The following is a 14,221-nucleotide window of genomic DNA, read 5'->3' as shown; positions in this document are numbered from 1 at the left end:
ATTAATTCTTGCATTAGAAATCTATTGTAATCATAGTGCCACAACAACATGCTTATCCCATGCCAGAATCTAGAGGGTCCATGCCCTGCCTCATTAAATAAGTGAGGTTTCCAGCATTTGTGTAAGCTCCTGCATTTAGTGTACATTCCACAAATAGTAAGCTTCTCTTATGTGACTGCAATGTTTCCCTTTCAGTGGAACGGATTTTCATTGTTCTATTGACCCTTTCAAATAGTGCAGGGAAGCGATACCTTTCAGATCGAGGGAGCACATTAGCCGAGTAGACTTCAGGAAAGACTTGCGCCAAAACATACACATAATTAATGATGAATCAATGAATGTTTCATTGATCATTTAGAATTGACCTCATGGTAAATTTTTCTCCCCCAGTATATCACTACATTAAGTCTCCTAAATCACTCATGCTCCCCATGACATTGTGTTATTCTGTAAGCCATCCATTTTGCGTGTCTATGTTCCCACTCATCTCAATTGCAATTAAAAACTAGCATGCCGGTCACCTATGGCCTTGAGCATCTCAAATGTAAAACATGACGTTTGGTCACCTATGGCCCTGCAAATCTCCATATAACTTTAATTGTGTTCACCTATTGCGCTACACATCTCAATTACAAAGTATAACTAGCATTCGAGTCACCATTGGCCCTGGATCTGTCTACATACATTTTATTTTCATTGCCTCTGGCTTGGCGCATCTCACTTGCACAGCTTAGCTAGCATTGTAGTCAACCATAACTATTCTCACCTCTGTATAACTGTCTTTCTATTCCCCTACGGCACTGAGGGCTTCAATTGTACAGTTAACTTAATATTCTGGGCACCAATGACCCTATAATTCCCAATTCTTGATTCTACCTTAAAAGCTGCATCCTTATGACTGAATGTCTTGAGTTGACCGCACCCTATGCTACCACTGTGTTCCTACGTGAACTCTGGCTGGTCTGAGCAACAATATTCTAAAAGATAATCCACATTTATTCATTCTTGCGCTGATATTTATGAATATTATTGAGTCAAAGGCCATCCCAGAATCTTGGAAAAGATCTGATTTAGTTCCTATTTTTAAGAAAGGATATTGGCTGAATCCATGCAACATCAGGCTGATCGCATTAATTGACATGGAAATCAAGGTATTAGCCTCATTTCCACTCCGAGAGCTGGGAATATGGACCTCTGACGGCAACATATGGTCCAAGAACCAAAACAGGCTTTCGAAAGGGAACTGGCACCTTAGTAAATGGATTTCTGATGAGCTGCCTGCAGGAAAAGGCCTGGGAGAAGGAATCCAGCCCGGTGTATGCAGCTGCAATTGACTTCTCCCAGGCCTTTGACACTGTGAACAGAAGCAACCTCTGGCAGAAACCCAACACATGGCATATCCCCTCTTGCCTCCTGGAGATCGTGATGAACCTACATGAGGATATTTATCTGCAAGTACATTTAAACAGACACAGAAGCCTCACAAATAAGTTTAGATTCTTAGAGGCCTCAGGCAGGGGATTGTCCTCCCCCCACCTATTTAATGTATATATCGCAGACTTGGAGGAGGTACTGTCATATGAGGGCTTCCCACAACACGAATCAGGAACATAAAGGTACAATGGATGTCATATGCAGATGATATAATCATGTTGGACAGCACTCAGAGAGGCTTACAATATTTGCTAAGGATCATGAAAACCTATGTCACAATGATTAAATTGAGAATGAACCCAACTAATATTATTATAATAAGATTTACTCCATGTGCAACAAAACCATATGGCTTTAGTTGGCGCATAGGAAAAACGTATCTTTCCCCTTTTTAATGAGATTATGCCTTTGGGCTTTGTTTTGGATAATCAAAGATTTCACAGCTCTTGGCCAAATAGATGGAAGGTTAAAGCAGCAAAACTGGGTGCACATGTGCGGAAAATCATTATGAAATTCTGCAGGTTCAAGCTATTGCCTCTAAATTGATTTCTACAACCCTAACGTAGTTTCCTCGTCTTTATATGGACAAGAGATACCTAACTCATTTTATACCATACATTTGAATATGATAGAATTTTCAAACTCTACGAATGTGTTAAATCTGCGTAATTCATTACCTATCATAGCACTGAGATATGAATTGGATCTTCTATCTCTTTGGGGTTCGTTACATTGAAGAACGCTGACCCTCTCTACAATATTTTGACATCAAGGGGAGGTATGCTTTATGTCACCATTCGGGGAGCATGGCCGAGAATGGACACTGGTCCCATTGCCACCTTTATTAGATGGGTTGACAACATTTTAAAAATAAATGGTTGTGGAAAGGAAGAGTTGTGATAATCCATGTAAAGTAAAAATAGGGTTATTCCAAATGGATTGGATAATGACAATAGAAGAAATGCATATGTTTAAGATCCATTCGAGCCTGTCACCTCTGGACAAACCCTTGGAAGCATTGCTGAGTTATATGAAACAATTCTCAAACTCCTTCCTTAGGAATACATTTTTTTAAGATGACAGGTTGAACTTAATTTTAACATTTAAGAAATGAAATAAAACGCATAAGAGACACCTCGAAATATGTGTCAGGATTATGAGCGATATGTGCCGATGGCTCCAGTGTCCAAATCCTGAAACATTTATAGACTGATTGCAAGGACCTACATGAGCGACAAGTATGTTTCTATGGAAAATTTGTTACAGATGCAAACGTCATTGTTATAGAGGAATTGTGCTACAGAATGTCCACAGGTAATGAACCAAAACTATCAATTGTGGTTTAAAAGTATTTACAGAAGCTAAATATGATATTTATTTTATGTGGGTCTGAGGAAACTGGTTGGATCATTGTACTGTATGGGTTGTATTACACATAGTAAATAGGATAGTGAACTATTTTACATTTTTAGAGGACGAAACAACTAATTAGTTTTAATTGTTGTGATAGACAATGTTGTATTAAAGATTAATGTTATTGTGTATTTGTTCATTTAAATAATGTATGTATTTGTGTGTAAGGTTATTGTATTATCTTTGGACTCAAAAATAGGGCAAATCACTTAAAGACAAACTAGTGCAATACATTCAGCATTCATCCAGAAGTGAGAGAGTGATACTATTGCCAATTCTTATACTTCTGTCCTCTGCGTAGAGAAAAGGACTTATAAAGGACAGGAAGAGCAGGTAAATGTCCCTGTCTCACAGGTAACTAACCCGTGCAATAAAAATCACTTTGCCAAAGATAGCATGTTGGGTTGTTCTAATATGAGTAAGAGTTGAAAGTCAGAAACACAAGAGCAAAGAAGTGACTCATTAGTATTAGTAATCAGAGAAGAGTGTTTGTTCTCATCAGTAAGATATACCATCTACTATTGTTCTTCTTCTATCCACTATTAGATAGGTGGCCCTACAGCACATGCTAGGGGTGGTTACCTGTGAGGCAGAGATATTTAGCCGTTCTTCCTGTCCTCTATAGGTCCCCGTCTCTATGCAGAGGACAGTGGTATAGGAACTGGGAATAGGATCACTCTCTCACTTCTGGATGAATGCTGAATGTTCAGTTCTATATTGTCATTAAGTATTTTGCCTTATTTTTGTGTTAGGACATTCATTCTAGGGCTTACCCTTCTTACAATTTCTTGAGGCCTGCTCCCCTTATAATCAACATTTTACTTTATTAACCAATTCACATTAATCATAATAATTTAAAATCATTCTGTCCCCTCTGCAGTAATCTCCCAATCCCCCCATCTCTCCCACCACTGTAATACTCAATTTATGGAATTCCCAATCAGACAGCAACAAAACACTGTCATCACTTTGCTTCCTCAAATCCCTCTCTAGTGGTTAAAGGCATTACTAAGATTTGGAACATTCCTTTTGGCCATGCTACCCCTACTTCCTGGCACAATGACTATGCCATCATTTCTCACTCCTCCTATTCTTTCAAAAGAGGTGTGGGTTAGCCTGATGGTACCACTCTGCTCATCTCCCCCACTTACTTTCTACCACTCTCATTTAAATTCACTGCCACACAATTCATCCGACTCATCCCCTTCTCCATCCTCCTCCTCCTGACATACTTGCTCTTTGGCCCTCTCAACTACTTCAACCCTGATCTGGACCTCCCCCTTGCCTACATTCCCACTAAACTCATTTTGCTCTGAGTGGTGACTTCAACCTCCCCAACCGCTCTCCTAATCTTCAACTTGATCTCGACTTGTTCCTGTCTGAGCACTCCCTTACCTCACTTTACAATCTACCCACTCACACCCTAGATAACTCTTATGACCTTGTTTATCTCTCCTTCTCACTCTCTACTTTTAATTTTACTCTTTCCCGCTTTCAGACAACTCTATACTCCACTTCAGTATCACTGTTAACCTCCTAGTCTCCCTTCTCCCCACCTCTACTCAATCTACATGCAAATTAGAATCCTGACACTATACCTCTTATCTAGCGGGAATGAGGTGTTTCCTACTCGCTCATGCTCCTCCCGAGGCATCCACGGTTGAGCAGGGGCTTTATGAATTTAACCTGGCATTCAACGCCACCTTTCAACATGACTATCACTCTCACACCTTAACCTCTTCTACATCTCTGTCCTCATTCATGTCCCACTTCTTAGATCCATCTCTTTCAAAATGACATGCAGTGCAACCTTTGGAAGTGGCACACAAACTGGACTCCCCCTCTTCTCCTTGCAATACAGGAAGTCCTCCTATCCTTCACCATAACTCTTGGCTCCATCAAATTATCCTACTTCACACAACTAAGCATGACCGTTCATTCTCATCATCTCAACACTATAAACCCTGGAGCCTCCTCCTTGCATTTGTGATATATCTTCTTCCCCATCTGCTAATTTCTTTCCTCACTACTTCTAATCAAAAATTGCAACAATTTGAGTAACTCTTATCACTTCTATCCCTGCATCCCGCAATCTTTCCCATCCTTCACCTAGCTTTAACATGTCCTCGCATTGCTCCTTCCGCCTACTTATTCACCTGAATTGGCACCCATACCTAGGACTACCAAATCATGCTTGCACTGCTGGTGGACCATTTGTCCTGCAGACAGGGAATGGGGTTTACACCTATTACCTACTCTTTTTTCTCTACCCTTTTACACCTCTCTCTTTCATTCAGAGTCTTTCTAGCTTGCTTCAAGAAGGCAACTATCTATAAAATACTCAAGATGACCTCGGGTGATTCCAAAACTCCTGCCAACGAGAAGACTCTTTTCCCCTTCTTTTCTCCTCCCCCACATTTATGAAATCCTCAAATCGCTCATAGTCAAATGAATCTTGACATTAATGGCTTCTATCTGGACTCTGATGACCTCTGTGACCCCCCTACAGTAATGATTTAGCAATCGCCATCGGTCACCTTTATCCACATCTCAAATTTCTTAACTTGTGCTCATCATTCCTAAACTTTGTCTATCCTAATTTAGCTCGACCTCTTATGTGTCTTCAACATGGTGGGCAACTGTTCTACTGTCTTTTTCTGAATGTCACTGTTCACAGGGTCCATGACACTGCTTGCCCCTTACCTTTCTGATTGGTCTGTCTTCATCTTCATCAAGGAAAGGACCAGAAAACAAGCCTTCTCTGATGACTATAGAAGCTCCTGCTCATCAGAATCAGACTCACCCCCACACTCCTACATTTCAGAAAAGAATTTAAGATACCCCTCTTCAAGAAGTCTCTCCTCCTCAGCACATAGGCCATCACGTCGCCCCTCATGTCAGCTGCCTCACTAGACACTGCCTGCACTTTGCATCCCCACCACCTAGTACAGCTATACCCCATCCTCTGTGCCTCTCTGTACCCTACCCCTGTTGTATATCTGTTCTGTTATTACCTCTGAAAGGCACTCTGTTATGCATCTGTACTGCTGTATGCCTCTGTAAAGTGCTCCATTGTTTCTCAGAGTTAGGTCTTGTTGGAGTAATTAGTGCACACATTTCAACTGTGCACTAATTTCAGTGGTGCCTCTGACTTCAATAGAGGTAGTGTGCACCATTTTTAAAATAATGTTAATGCTGCAGTATGTGTTAGGGTTGACATAGCACTGATGTGAACCACTGAAGGTAAACTAAAGAGGTGGTGATTTGGGATTTAGCATAGCATAGTGTAGTGTGCTAAAAACCTTAACAGGACAAGATACTAACACTACTTATGATACTAATAATGATCTTAACAATATTGACATTAGTAATTAGCTTAAATGCAAACATTGAAAGCTGCATGGCAGTGCGCTTAGTGGACTTTTTTTCAGAACACAATGAGGCAGCAGAATGTGTTCTGCAAAAACAAATCCTTTGTTCAAACAGGAAAGCAAGAAAGCATGGTATCAGTTAATAATGGCCCCTTATATATGGTTGCCGTACATGATGTCTCCGGGAAAGGTTTGTAGCAACATTATTTAGGTGACCATCTATATAGGGACAGGGGGAGCGGGGATTGCCGGCGTGTCCCCTGCTGCCATTATTCAGCGATCTTTTTTCATGGTGACATTTTTGCAGGGACATTATCACATAGAACCGAAAGGATGTAAGGATGCAATTTTGAACATTTCATCCGGGCTGGAGAAAGGTGCTGTACAAAGGTCACTGTGGAAAACCACGTCTGGAAAGTTACTGGGGGTGTTGGCTAAAAGGGGAGGTGATGATTGACTGATGACATCACAATGGTATCTGAGAAAAGGAGGAGAAAGAGGAAAATAATCCACATGAAAATGTATGAAAATGTAGGCAAAGTAGAGGAGGAGTCCTTGACATAGCCTCTTCCCTCCTTGGCTACTGTACTCAATCGAAATATAGTAGAAAAGGGCCCCTCCATGTTTGGAACCAAACACTATAACTCAGCCAGACCAACATATTGGATTTACGTTTAAGGATTCTTCCACGGCAGAGATACATGATATTCTCAAAACCATGCATCGTACAAACTGCCCAGGAGAATTGCTCCCATATAAGTACATATTAGAGCACAGGGAGCTCTTCATCCCTTTCCTCTGCAGGTACGTCAACTCCTCATTTCAAACCTGCGTCATCCCACAGTCCATTAAGAATGTTGCAGTTACCCCACTGTTAAAAAAGATGGGTTTAGAACCAAATGATGCGGCAAATCTCAGGCCCCTCACAAACACTTTATTCTTTCTCAAGTTAACTGACAAGGTTGCCACTGTACAATTTCAATCTTAAGTTTTGGGAGCTGGTATCCTGCATAGGGTCTGGCTTCCGTAGCTTTCATGGCACCGAGAGAGCACAACTTGACCTACAGACTCATATGCTCTCCAAGTTGGAACATAGCAAGTCAGGGCTGCTGATGTTATTGGATCTATAAGCAGCCTTTGACTTGCTAGATCACTGAATCCTCCTGGACTGGATGGCCACCATCGGGGGCCTTTCCTTGGAGGCAATTAGCTGGCTTAAGTCATTCCTCGAGGATCGTCACTTGTGGGTTCACTGGGGCGACAGGGCATCCGAAGTGGAAATTATCACCTACGGAGTGCCACAGGGGGCCGCCTCTCCCCTCTGTTATTCAACATTTACATCCTCCCACTGTGTAAAGACCTACAGTTGCTAGATCCATTCTTCTAGATCTACGCTGGCGACTTCCAACTTGTTTTGGAGATCGGTGGGGACCATGAGCAGGACCAATTGATGCAGCCAAGACCGAACTCATGTTGTTCGGTCCCCGGCAGACCAGAGACTGCCTGGGTCATGTGTACGCAAGTTTTGAAATCGATGGCAGCCATATCCATGTAGTGCACAGTGTCAAGACCCTAGGTACTTACTTGAAAGGAGGTCTGGATAGTAATGCCCATGTAGCAGCCATCACCATAAGTACCAATTACCATCTCAAGGTGCTACGGCAAGTGGCTCCATTGGTTTCTGTAGAAAACCGCACCAAACTTGTCAGAACGGTAATCGTTCCTCCCGTGGACTATTTCAATGCCTTACTGGGAGGCGCAAATAGGACTGGTATACAAGGACTACACAAAATTCAGAACGTCTGTATTCGTATCATATTTCAAATGAAACGTTACAAACCAACATCAGCAGCACGAAAGAAACTGCACTGGTTACCGGTCACAGCGCGGATTCAGTTCAAATTGCTGTCCATATGCCACAAATGCATTTTTGGAAACGCACCAGCCTATTTGAAAGACAGGGTGAAGGTTTACCAACCCAAAAGAAATCTGCGATCAGCAGATGACCTCCTGTTGGAAGTACACTGCGTTGAACGAGCCCGTGGGTACCGCCGCGCCTTCCAGGTACAGGGAGCACGGGCCTAGAGCGCTTTACCTGCACAGTTGCGCAAAACTGCGAATAACCTGTCTTTTTTTTTTTTAGAAAGCAGTTGATAACCGCCCTATTCATGTACAACGAATAACCTCTCTCTGCGGTTACCTTCGGTCCTCAACCGCCTGCCTCTTTGGTGCCTGGATGCCCTCGGGCTTTGGCGCAGTACAAATGTAATAACATAACATAGATGTGAAGCAAAGAGAGCTTAAAAGCTGGAGGTAGAGGAGAAAAAGGGGCTGGCCACAGAGAAGGAACAAGGATAGAAACAGAGACCAAGGAAAAAAACCCAAAAGAAAATAAATCGGATCAGGTGCTGGCTGGAAAGCTGGGAGCTGAGCCGGGCTGCTGAGAGGAGGGAGACGAGTGCCAGGAGACCTTGCTAAGTGTGGGTGAGAAAGGAAGTGAGTCCATGTGAGACGAAGGGCATCCAGCCGAGCAGGCAGAAAACAAATAGAAAAAGAAAGACACAATTAATTAGGGCAACCCCTGATTAAATCTATTTATGTCACGAAAAAGCAAGAACCATTTATTCTTCATTTTCCCATGTGTAAATAATAACTTGTTGGAAAGGGGGTGGTTTTGTAAGAGTGCTATTGTTTGTCAGTTTTACTCCCAAGATTACAGATAAAGAATGCATGTCTTCTGTCAAGTTTGCTAATGGGTAAATAACTTTGCTTGAAGAAAATAGAGATCTCTGTTGTGGGTGGGAGTTTATCAAGGGACCTTAAAGTGTGCTAATAGATGCGCAAATATAAATGTTCTGATGAATTACAAAATTGGTGCATTTGCAAGATGCATAGCCTGGCTTTCTCCTGTTGATAACATGCATATTTAGAGCTGTTGGTTTATTGTAAGCTTAGCTGGGGGAAATAGGGGGCGATTGAAAGTGGGGCTATTCCTAAAGTGCACTTGCCTCAATGAACTGTATGTGACAGTGTATTCCATTTTTACCATCAGTTAACTAAAGGTATATGAGCGAGGGATGGTAAATGGCTGATGAGGTTACCCTTATCCGCAAAGTGTAGAGGTGTTTTATTTTCCCCAATGCAAAGTGGATGGTAAAATGTGAAATTACATGTTATTTTTTCTTCCTATTACAAAAGGCACATACAGGTTGATGCCTTGCTGATGTTTTTCTCATTCCTATGCATGTAAATGCCTCATTGTGTTGCCGGAGTTTTCAAGTGAGCTTATAAAGGTGCCGAATCATGAAAGCCTGTAGTAGTCAGTTTATGGTGTGGCTTAGTCATCCTTTCATATGCAATGTAGAATTTGGGTGTATCCTTTACTGTCAGTGTGAAAATCTAGTGTGCACTAGATCCATGAGTAAAAGTATTGCAGTAAATAAGTGGGCAATTAAGTAATTCCCTAAATCTTAGCAACAAGCTTATACAAGTGTTTGAAGAGAAACACATATTTCTGCACATGGTGAAAGTGGCCTAGATATATTTCCCTACATTCTGTTCTCAATAAATAATAATAATAATAATAATAATAATAATAATCATCATCTTTTGGAAGCCTGCAACTCTGATCCAAACCCCTCACTTTTGGCATCCCTCAGAGCTCCATTCTTGGCACCTTCCTATTTCCCCTTTAAACGTCCTCCCTACATGTACTCCTAGCTGCTGGTCCCACATATCTGCTCGTCTTTCTGATGATGCTACATCTCACTGAATGAAACTTCATTTGCTGTTGGTCAACTCCTCCACAACTTAAACTGAAGCAATCGACCTTCCTGCCTTGACTGTCCACCCTTTCTTCCTCTCCTTTTCCATTTCCACGTAGTGCTGGGGTGATTTTTGACAGCACCCCTAAACTTCAGCACTTCATCACTTGGACCTCCACTGCAGCAAGAGTTAACCTGCTTAATACCAAAATAAATGTGCCCTTACTCATTGACTCCTCCACTAAAATGCTCATAATGACCTTAGTTTTGAGCCATCTTGACAATTTTGCCAGCCCCTCTATCTACTCCCATCTTACTCTCCCCCCTGACCTGCTTGACCATAACTCTCATGCATAGTAAACTGAATATAGCCGGTCCACTAGGACTAATGTCAGTAATGTCTGTATTGTCCTTGGTCCTGCCTCATGCTATCCCCATCATCCACAGGTCAGTTGCTCATTCCTCCCTTGCTAATTTCTGGCACCTGACTCAGGGTTGCCTTACTGACTATTGATTTTGTTAAGTGGCTCTTTCAAACACATATTGCCATGCTTAAATGAACACAACAGCATACACAAATGATATATGATAACTGGTTTAGAAGCCTGGTCAAAGCCCCAGGGATATCTCCCTCTGCACTGATTAAGCAGTGATGAGTTCGTCTGGAACCTCTACCCAGGTGATACAGTTCTTGCAGAAATGAATGGTAAGAAATGGCATATTGTTTCTTGAGAGTGGCTAGTCAGTGGTGCTTCTATTATTGCGGGGTATCTAGCATTAAGACCACGCATAACAAACATCGGAATTTCGAGAGAATAACTTTTGCCGTCCTCCAGGTTAATTGACAAATCACGCTCTGACCAACCTTCATAATGAACTTCTGTAAAGGGTTTATATGTTTATGTGTAGTATTGATTGTAATACGAAGCAGGTTCATTTTCGAGAAAGCAATATTTTTTGGCTTGACAAATAGTGCTTGGCAGCCAGTAGGTTGGCTTTTGAACTTCCTTCATCTGCTTTTTGTAGCAAGTTAGATGTAACAGTGAATCCATGCGAATTGATCCCCATCGTAGACTAGGTCTCCTGCAGGCTCCGCTGGGTGAATTCCTCTCAAGCCGCTGTTGCATAAACCCTGGTCACGCTTTGCTGCTGCAGAGAATCACTTTTTGATCACCCACTCCTCCGACCCTTCTTTTGTGTAGCGGATATCGGGACACAGCCACAGCCGCTGGCCGTCTCCTATCTCCTATCTCCTGCTAGGCCTCGCTCCTTCCCATCCTACAACCCAATCCCCCTATCCCACTCCCCCTGTTCCGTCCCCCATACATAACTATACCTCTTCCCACCCATGTCTCAACCCCTACCTAGTTTCGGTCTTGCGCCCCCTCTTCCTGCCTCTCCCTAGTATTGCGCGATAAGCGCATGAGCTATTCCCAGCAGGCCATGGTTCCAAAAGCAGGCGTTCTTCTTCTTCTTATTATTATTATTATTATTATTATTATTATTATTATTATTATTATTATTATATGAGAGCTTCGAGAAGCAGGGAGACATTTCCCCCCTGCTATTCTCAAGAAGGAGTTTTGTATCACAAGTATTCCAGGAATGGAATGCCACATTCTCCTTCCTGGAAGAAGGTGGACAGGACTATAAGTTTATTTTTTGATGCAATGCATTTCCCCGCCTCTGGTGTCACATTGACTGTCCCACGGATGGCACACCCCTCCCTGCCCCCATTTGTTGACACTGAAGCACATATCCATGAACTGACGGGCCCTTCTGTCTATACACATTTTGCACAGCATATAACCCGAATCCGCAGATTAAACACAGAGGGCCTCATTAGGACCCAGGTGGTAAGGGGTTTACAGCGGCGTAAACAGCGCCGACCCTTACCGCCTGATTCCAAGGTCCCTTAGCGCCATGGAGGTTTTTACACCTGCTTTTAGCAGGTGTTAAAATCCATGGCGCTAAGGGACCTTGTTGTTAATTACGCCACCGTAATTTACGGTGGCGTAATTAACGCCTTCCCCACTCCCATTATGCCCTATGGGGCAAAAATGGGAATGGGGAAGGGTAAATGGGTTAATGGGGACTTACCGCCCCACTCACCTCGGAATGGGGCGGTAAGTCCGCCAACCACCATGGCGTAAACGTAGTTTACGCCATGGTGGTAAAGGTATGACCCAGGCGGTAACTTACCGCCTGGGTCGTAATGAGGCCCAGAAACTGTTTTCCTTGCTAATGCACCTTCATTAAAGATCTCTCTCTCCATGCCGGGCGATCTTGCTCCAGACACAGTGGTTAGTAATTCGGTGGCAGCTTTAATATCGCTGAAATTCAGGCCGGTGTGTTTGCTACCTCAGATCCCGGTGGGGGAACAGTCCCGCATTAATTAGAATCTATAATTTGCTGTGAACCGGAGGATTTTTAGATGCGAGGAAGCCATTATTCTCATCAGCATCAATTATTTAGAAGAACCCTCTGTTTGGATATATGCTGCTTGGCACCCAGTTCAATAGTCATCACTGGCCTCGGGTGCAAGGCCTAAGTGCTGGTTGCATGTATGCCCAAACTCATCAAGTGCCTGACTATCTTGAGCTCATGGTTTGTGATTGCAGTCCTCAAGGCTAGCCATCGGGTACTGGGAGATTCCAACATACTGCCCACTCTTGCAGTAAGGATTGGGCATGGACATTAGGTCTCCATTTTGCCCATGAGAAGATATTTCAAAACAAGATTATGGAAGAGTGGTGGTAGCAGTGTGCGTTATATTGGGCAGGAACATTGGGTGACTATGATAGAGCATTTCAGAACCAGGTTGGAAACTATAGGAGGCGCTGTTATCAAATAATAATATATTGTGTTCTTTAACAGTCAGTGCACCATGTTTGATTATAGCTGCACCTAAGTGTTGCAATTCCACCTGTCACTGTTACCCAATGGAGGAGTATCCAATTAATGTAACAACCATGGATTCCCAAGCTTGCCCATGACGGGACGTTGCAGAGCCAAGCTGTCTACCACTCGGGTGACAGAGTTTCGACCCACCAATTTTGGATGAGCAATCAAGCCAACCCAGTGAAAGCAGAAAGCGCTCTCTGAACGGCGACAAGCAGGTGAGAGAGCGCTCCTATGCTTGATTGAACTGTCAAGGGGAAGTGTAGTTTCCTTTTGACTGTTCATGCTCCAGCACGCATGTCCAATGCGCCATTAAAGGCCAGATGAATTTTGCTTCTCCAGCTCACCATGGCCCTTTGGGGATGCAGGTTGGGGTACTGAAGCTCTAAATGTGCCAGGGTGTGCTACTGTGCTTCCCTGCTAATGCAAAGCCGCTGAGGGATACTCCAGAGGGTGGGTCTTCTCCTGCATGGCAGCAGAGCGGATTTGGGACCTGGACTGCAGGTGGGAAAAGAAATGTGAGTGTGGCTGCGTGTGTAGGAATGAGTGTATATTTGGTTACGCGCGTGAATGAAAGAGTGTACGTTGTGGGTGCACAGGTAAAAGAACTATGCATGCTGTCAATGTGTATTGGTGCAAAACTGAATTCGTATGAACGCTAAATGAATGTCTGTGGTTGGTTGCGTGAAAAATACACCCCCTCCCCATCACTCCAAAATCAATTAAATCAATGGCCATCTCACCATCACGATGGCAGGGCCTCTGATTTGAGGTTTCAGGGGCACGGGGTGCATTTTTTACTGGCATCAATTTTTAGAACAAACATGATAACATGTTTCCTTTAACCATAATGACCAGTAGAAAATGTCATAACAGAGGCATACAACATAACCAGATTAGCTGCAGCAATGCAATCCAGTCTAGCCACGTAACAACACTTATCATGTTTGCATGATAAGTGTTGTTACGTGGCTAGACTGAACTGCATTGCAGCAGCCAGTCTGGTTATATTTTTTGGGCATCATGATTAAAGCAAATATTAGAAGAGTTGTTATGTAGCTAGACTAGTCTATGTTGAGTCTGGTTACATTTCCTGACTGGGCATCACATTTGAAGCAAACAATGTGTGTTTTTCATGTTTGCTTTAACCTCGATGCCCAGTAAATAATTCCATAGCAGAGTCATAAAACATAACCACACTGGCTACAGAAATGTAAGACAGTATAGCCACATGATAACACGTATCATGTTTGCTTTAACCATGATGCCCAGTAAAAATTGCCATGTTAGGTGCACAAAACATAACCAGACTGGCTGCAGCACTGTAGAACAGTCTAG

The sequence above is a fragment of the Ambystoma mexicanum genome, chromosome 3q (genome assembly GCF_040938575.1).
Source record: "Ambystoma mexicanum isolate Mex_15411 chromosome 3q, UKY_AmexF1_1, whole genome shotgun sequence".
Taxonomy (NCBI): domain Eukaryota; kingdom Metazoa; phylum Chordata; class Amphibia; order Caudata; family Ambystomatidae; genus Ambystoma; species Ambystoma mexicanum.
Note: the sequence above shows the minus strand (reverse complement) of the source record.